This window comes from Arachis ipaensis, chromosome B8, assembly GCF_059453495.1.
Source record: "Arachis ipaensis isolate K30076 ecotype BB chromosome B8, ASM5945349v1, whole genome shotgun sequence".
Taxonomy (NCBI): domain Eukaryota; kingdom Viridiplantae; phylum Streptophyta; class Magnoliopsida; order Fabales; family Fabaceae; genus Arachis; species Arachis ipaensis.
Genome location: NC_142443.1, coordinates 40744809 through 40751858, shown reverse-complemented (window position 1 = coordinate 40751858; position 7050 = coordinate 40744809).

Sequence of the window (7050 nt, the reverse complement as noted above, 5' to 3'; positions counted from 1 at the left end):
GATTGGCTGAAAGATCCCTCTCGTAGGCCATTGATGAGGCCCATGACGGCAGCCTCTGTTGGCAAGCTTTGTATATCTAGGCATGTTTTGTTGAATCTTTCCATGTAGTTGCGAAGACTTTCCCGATCTCCTTGCCTGATTCCTAGTAGGCTGGGGGCGTGCTTGGCCTTGTCTTTTTGGATGGAGAATCTGGCCAGGAATTTTTTGGCTAGGTCGTCAAAGCTTGAGATTGACTTAGGAGGTAAATTGTCGAACCATCTAATTGCTGTCTTCGTGAGAGTCGTTGGAAAAGCTTTGCAGCGAACGGCGTCTGAGGCGTCGGTGAGGTACATTCTGCTTCTGAAGTTGTTGAGGTGATGGTTGGGATCTGTAGTGCCATCGTACAAGGTCATATCTGGGAGTTTGAAGTCTTTAGGGATTTTAGTCTTCATGATTTCCCTAGTGAATGGATCTTGATCCTTGCGAGAGTTATCCTCAGGGGTGGTTTGGGTAGCTTTTGCTTTGAGATCGACTTCAAGTTGTAGGAGTTTATCTTCCAATTCTCGACGTCGTCTTACCTCTCATTGTAGATCCTTGCTGACTTCTTGCTGGTACTGGCTTTCTTTTTCGAGTTGCTTTAGGCGATCTTGAAGTGCTTCTATTACTCCCGGATGTGATGAGTTTTTGTCTCCGTTAGATTCTGGAGTGTCTTTTGGTGTGGCACCCGTGTTTTTGTGCGGCGTTCTGTCCTCTAAATCTGAGTTGTGGTCGTTATCCTGTTCATCCGCCATGGTGATAGGATGACTTCCAGGTTCCCCGGCAACGGCGCCAATGTCCCGGGGGTTACCTAAAACTGTAGGTCGATCTCGGATGAGATCTTCTGACTGGTCAGAGATGACGTGTCCGGATGGCTTGGTAGCGGCCGGAGCTGTTGTGTCCGACTTGTTGGATTGGCTGCACCTCTGATCCTTGGTCATCGGAGGGTGGGAGGTACCTGCAAGGGATTCCGATGCTTAAGTTAGCACGGGTATTAAGCAGGTTTATTGTAGAATCAGAGTATGAGTTATACCTGGGTGCTCCAGTGTATTTATAATAGTGTGGGCTGACCTTTCTTGATAAGATAAGTTAGTTATCTTATCTTATCTTATCTTATCTTAGGGTGAAGTCAGCTTATCTTCAAGGGAACCGCCTTTATCTATGTAGGCTTGGATTGCCTTTGGATTTGGGTTGTGTTCCTCTATTTGGGCCCTTTATTGGGCTTTCCTGTCGATTTGATCGACCTCTTTGAGAAGAGGTCGGGTAGCTTGACCTGAAGAGGTCAGTCGCTTTGTCGCCAATCATCCCAGGTCGGATAGCTCGACCCAGGGTATGAACACATACCGAATCACTAGACGTTACCGAGAGTGACTTGGAGTCCGCTACTTCCTATTCTTCTGTTGGCACTACTAATACATCTTTGTATCCTACAGGTGAACCACACATGGCGAAGCCACGTCGGATCATTTTGCATGAGAAAGGGGCTCCGGACATCATACTTCAACCTTTGCAAACGAGGTATCCCAACCTTGATCCAAACTTTGAGTTGAAGACTAGCTTGATAAATCTACTTCCTAAGTATCATGGGTTGCCGGGTCAAGACCCCATCCGACATCTAAGAGATTTTCAAGTTGCTTGTTCTGCGGCTCGAAGGCGTGGAGCCGATGAGGTGGCTATTATGGTTTTTGCCTTCCCTTTCTCTCTCGAAGGGCAAGCAAAGACATGGTTTTATTCACAACCATATGAGATTGCGACAAATTGGGATCTTTTAAGAAGAGAGTTTTTAGATAAATTCTTTCCACCGGAAAAGACCGACTACATCCGAAAGGAGATCTCGGGTATAATGCAAAAGGATCAAGAGAGTTTGTATGAGTGTTGGACTCGGTTCAAGAGGCTATTGGAATCTTGTCCACACCATGGATTGAACACTCACTTGCTCATTAGTTTCTTCACCGGAGATCTTTGTGCGGAAGATAGAAGATTGCTCACCGCTTCTAGTGGTGGTTCCCTTTCAGAAAACAAGACGGAAGGAGAAGCTTGGAGATTGATAAATGATGTTGCCAAAGCTACACAACACGTAAGGGTGAGAAGTAATCTTCTCAAGGGCGTGGTAGAACCATCCCCTTCTGAAGCAAGCTTAACCAAGGCGCTTGGGGATATGACCACTATCCTTACACAAATACAAAAAGATCAAAAGGAATACTACTCCATCCAAGCCATACAAGCCCCACCCCCAAGTTGCTCAACTTGAAGGCCCTCCTAGAATTTGTGGTTTGTGCTCTAGCACCACTCATTAAACCGATCAATGTCATCAAATTCAAGAGGAGCATGCCCTTTCCATGGCCAATGTGAATTACAACAACCATCCGCCCTATCCTTCTCAAGGCCAAAATAACTACTCTCATAGTAGTAATCAAAATCAAGGGTGGAGGGATAACGCACAAGGGAGCAATCAAAACCAAAGATGGAACAACTCTTCTTCCCACTATAACAACAACCAATCTTCATCTTAGTACCACCAAGCCAACCAAAATCACCACAACCAAAACCAAAATAACTACACCAAATACCAAGTACCACATCATAGACAACAATCCAACCAAGCCTCTTCATCTTCCAACAATCAAGTTGATGAGCTTAGAGCTACTATGGAGAAACAAGAGGAGAACAACAAAGCTCAATTCAATACCTTGAATGTACAATATGGCAACTTGAATGCACAATATGGTAACATGAGTGCTCAACTAGGCAATCTCACTGACATGATTTCAAGGTTGTCCTCCCCCTCCAACAACAACACTAACCAACCCGCAAGGTCTTCTAACCCTCCATCCCAACCCCTTCCAAACTCCAAAGGCGGTCTCAATGCCATCACTTTACGGTCAGGAACTACATTGGAGGAGATACCTCCTAGGGTCATGGAAGACATTCATGAGGAAGAAGTGGTTGTTGAAGAGCCACATGAAGGAGAGGAGGTAGACAAAAGGCATGAGGAAAAAGTAGTAAGCCTTAAAGAACCCAAGAGGAAAGCTATAGTGGATGAGTTTATTCCTATCCCATTCCCTTCCATAGTGAAGAAAGCAAAGAAGACTCCGGAATTTGATTTAAACATGCTTCAAGTGTTCAAGAAAGTTGAGGTAACCATACCGCTTCTTGATGCTATCCAACAAATTCTGAAGTATGCAAAATTTTTGAAAGATTTGTGTACACACAAGGATAGGATAGGAGAGTTGGAGACATTATCCTTGGGTAGTTCAATTTCTTCCTTGATGGAGCCAATTCCAAAAAAATGTTGTGACCCTGGGCCTTGTTTGGTGTCTTGTCGTATTGGTGGGCACACTTTTCATGACTGTATGTGTGATCTAGGGGCTTGCGTAAGCATCATGCCGCTCTTTATTTTTGTGCGGTTGAATTTAGCTCCATTAAAGAAGTCGGTGGTGAAGTTTGCCTTAGCCAATAAAAGTGTGATCACGGTGATAGGAATAGCAGAAGATGTACTTGTGGCGATCAAGGACTTAGTCTTTTCGGTTGACTTTTACATCCTTGAAATGCCTCCAACAGAAAATAAAAGCTCATCCTTCGTTCTACTTGGTAGACCCTTCCTTACGACCTCTAAATTCAAGTTAGATGCCTTCACCGACACATATTCCTTTGAGGTCGAAGACAAGACTATCAAGTTCAATTTGGAAGAAGCCATGAAGCATCCTCCCGAAGAGCATTCCGTACTCCGATGTGATGTAATCGATGAAGTGGTAGCGGAAGTACGAAAAGAAGACTACAACAAGTTATGCTACCCCATTGTTGAGGAAACGGATAATCAAGAGGGTGAACAAGAGAAAGTTGTTGAGAATGAACTCCGTGAGCTTGATGAAAAGGAACCTCAGCTTGAGATAAAGAGTGAACTGAAGCCTCTTCCATCTCATTTGAAGTATGCTTTCTTAGAGGGCAACCAAAGGTTTCCGGTCATTATTGCTAGTGAGCTTTCTAGTGAAGAAGAAGGAAAGCTTCTAGATGTTCTAAGAAAGTACAAGAAGGCAATTGGTTGGAGCCTAGCCGATATTATGGGGATTGACCCCCGCAAGTGAATGCATCGTATATTTTTCCAAGAGGGAGCTCAACCGGTTCGGCAACAACAAAGAAGACTCAACCCAACCATCCTTGATGTGGTAAAGAAGGAGGTCACTAGGCTACTTGAGGCGGGTATCATATACCCAATTTTTGACAGTAAGTGGGTGAGCCCAGTCCAGGTTGTTCCCAAGAAATCGGGCATCACTGCGGTTAAAAAGGATGATGGTGAAGTGGTCACCAAGAGAGTACAAAATGCATGGCGAGTGTGCATCGATTATAGAAGATTAAACACCGCTATAAGGAAGGACCACTACCCTTTACCCTTTATCGATCATATCTTGGACCGTTTGGCGGGTAAATCCCATTATTGCTTTCTTGATGGATTCACTGGTTACTTCCAGATTCACATTGCCCCTGAAGATCAGGAAAAGACCACATTCACTTGTCCTTTTGGCACCTTTGCCTACAAAAGAATGCCATTCGGACTACTGATGAGCAGATAATTTATACGCTTTTTGACATTGTTTTTAGTATGTTTTTAGTAGGATCTAGTTACTTTTAGGGATGTTTTCATTAGTTTTTATGTTAAATTCACATTTCTGGACTTTACTATGAGTTTTTGTGTTTTTCTATGATTTCAGGTATTTTCTGGCTGAAATTGAGGGACTTGAGCAAAAATCAGATTCAGAGGTTGAAGAAGGACTGCTGATGCTGTTGGATTCTGACCTCCCTGCACTCAAAGTGAATTTTCTAGAGCTACAGAACTCGAAATGGCGCGCTTCTAATTGCGTTGGAAAGTAGACATCCAGGGCTTTCCAGAAATATATAATAGTCCATACTTTGCCCAAGTTTAGACGACGCAAACTGGCGTTAAACGCCAGCTCTCTGCCCAATTCTGGCGTCCAGCGCCAGAAACAAGTTGCAAAGTGGAGTTCAACGCCCAAACTGGTACCAAAACTGGCGTTCAACTCCAGGAATGACCTCTACACGTGTAACACTCAAGCTCAGCCCAAGCACACACCAAGTAGGTCCCGGAAGTGGATTTATGCATCAATTACTTACTTCTGTAAACCCTAGTGACTAGTTTATTATAAATAGAGCTTTTTATCATTGTATTCACAGTCTTGGTTACTCCGGTTCCCCTCTGGGGCCGAGACCAATGAACTCCATTATCACTTATGTATTTTCAACGGTAGAGTTTCTGCACTCCATAGATTAAGGTGTGGAGCTCTGCTGTTCCTCAAAGATTAATGCAAAGTACTACTGTTTTTTACTCAATTCATCTTATTTCGCTTCCAAGATATTCATTCGCACTTCAACCTGAATGTGATGGACGTGACAATCATCATCATTTCCTATGAACGCGTGCCTGACAACCACTTCCGTTCTACATTAGAATTGAATGAGTATCTCTTAGATCTCTTAATCGGAATTTTCGTGGTGTAAGCTAGAATGATGGCGGCATTCAAGAGAATCCGGAAGGTCTAAACCTTGTCTGTGGTATTTTGAGTAGGATTCAATGATTGAATGACTGTGACGAGCTTCAAACTTGCGATTTCCGAGTGTAGTGACAGACGCAAAAGGATAGTAAATCCTATTCCAGCAGGATCGAGAACCGACAGATGAATAGCCGTGCCGTGACAGGGTGCGTTGACCATTTTCACTGAGAGGATAAGATGAAACCATTGACAAGGGTGATGCCTCCAGACGATTAGTCGTGCCGTGACAGGGCATTTGGATCATTTTCCCGAGAGAAGACCGAAAGTAACCTTTGACAATGGTGATGTATCACATAAAGCCAGCCATGGAAAGGAGTAAGACTGATTGGATGAAGACAGTAGGAAAGCAGAGGTTCAGAGGAACGAAGGCATCTCTATTCGCTTATCTGAAATTCTCACCAATGATTTACATAAGTATTTCTATCCCTATTTTATTAATTATTTTCGAAAACCCCATTACTATTTTATATCCGCCTGACTGAGATTTACAAGGTGACCATAGCTTGCTTCATACCAACAATCTCCGTGGGATTCGACCCTTACTCACGTAAGGTATTACTTGGACGACCCAGTGCGCTTGCTGGTTAGTTGTGCGAAGTTGTGAACCATGGTATTGGCATCATGTTTTTGGCGCCATTACCAGGGAAAGAAAGAGCGATGAATTTTACATAATCAAAGTGTAATCACAATTTCTACGCACCAAGTTTTTGGCGCCGTTGCCGGGGATTGTTCGAGTTTGGACAACTGACGGTTCATCTTGTTGCTCAGATTAGGTAATTTTCTTTTAGTTTTCTTTTCAAAAATTTTTCAAAAATATTTCAAAATTTTCTCACCTATTTTCGAAAAAAAAAAATCCAAAAAAGATTAGAAAATCATAAAAATCAAAAATATTTTTCTGTTTCTTGTTTGAGTCTTGAGTCATATTATAAGTTTGGTGTCAATTGCATGTGCATCTTGTATTTTTCGAAAATTCATGCATTCATAGTGTTCTTTATGATCTTCATGTTGTTCTTGATAAGTCTTCTTGTTTGATCTTTGCATTTGCATGTTTTGTGTCTTTTCTTATTTTTCATATGCATTCTTGAATTCTTAGTGTCTAAGCATTAAAGAATTCTAAGTTTGGTGTCTTGCATGTTTCCTTTGCATTAAAAATTTTTCAAAAATAAGTTCTTGATGTTCATCTTGACATTCATAGCATTCTTGCATGCATTCATTGTTTTGATCTAAAAATTTCATGCATTGCATCATTTTACTTATTTTTCTCTCTCATTATTAAGAATTCAAAAATAAAAAAATATCTTTCCCTTTTTCTCTCTTAAAATTTCGAAAATTAGATTTGACTTTTTCAAAAAATTTTAAAATCTAGTTGTTTTCATGAGTCAAATCAAATTTTCAAATTAAAAATCTTATCTTTTTCAAAATCTTTTTCAAAAATCAAATCTTTTTCAAATTTTTTAGTTATTTTCGA